This window comes from Aethalodelphis obliquidens, unplaced genomic scaffold (genome assembly GCF_003676395.1).
Source record: "Aethalodelphis obliquidens isolate GAN/ISIS:26980383/991018 unplaced genomic scaffold, ASM367639v1 scaffold31, whole genome shotgun sequence".
In the NCBI taxonomy this organism is placed as follows: domain Eukaryota; kingdom Metazoa; phylum Chordata; class Mammalia; order Artiodactyla; family Delphinidae; genus Aethalodelphis; species Aethalodelphis obliquidens.
In genome coordinates this window covers 12,601,465-12,602,049 of record NW_020837975.1, presented here as the reverse complement: position 1 = coordinate 12,602,049, position 585 = coordinate 12,601,465, and the positions used below count along the sequence as shown (strand labels likewise).

The window sequence follows — 585 nt, the reverse complement described above, 5'->3', positions numbered from 1 at the left end:
CCATTATAGTAGGGCATGTCTGGGGACGAGGTGGGTCTGGCCTCCTCTCCCCTTGTTCTGGCTGAACTGGCTGAGTGATAACTGCCGAGCCCTTACTGGCCATCCACCCCTAATCCGTCATCCACACAGCAGCCGGAATGGCGTTTCCAAATAATACTCTGGGATGGTTAATTTTACGCGTCAACTTGACAGGGCCAAGGAAGGGATGCCCAGATGGCTGGTGAAATGTTATTTCTGGGTGTGTCTCTGAGGGCGTTTCTGGAAGAGATTAGCATTTGCAATGGGGCATGAGTAAAGCAGATGACTCTTCCCACTGGGTGGGCACTGTCCAACAAATACATCCGGGGCCTGAATGGAACGAAAAGGTGGAGGAAGGTTGAATTGTCTCTGGCTGACTGCTGAGCTGGGACATCCACCTTCTCCTGCCCTTCATGTCCTTGTTCTCAGCCTGGAGTCTCTACCATGGGCTCCCTGGCTCTCAGGCCTTCAAACTATACCACCGGCTTTCCTTCCTGGGTCTCCAGCTCGCAGACGGCAGATCGTGGGACTTCTGTAATCATGTGAGTCAATTCCTTATAATGAATC

The 585-nt window shown here is 52.3% G+C and overlaps 1 long non-coding RNA gene across 1 annotated transcript in view; it reads left to right on the top strand.

The window, feature by feature from the left end:
• Positions 1 to 357: 357 nt before the first annotated feature.
• Positions 358 to 585, top strand: part of LOC113630887 (uncharacterized) — a 4,772-nt gene continuing 4,544 nt past the window's right edge. Inside the window, exon 1 of the long non-coding RNA XR_003437128.1 lies at positions 358 to 560. This is a non-coding gene — a long non-coding RNA (uncharacterized LOC113630887). The remainder of the gene's footprint in view (positions 561 to 585) is intronic.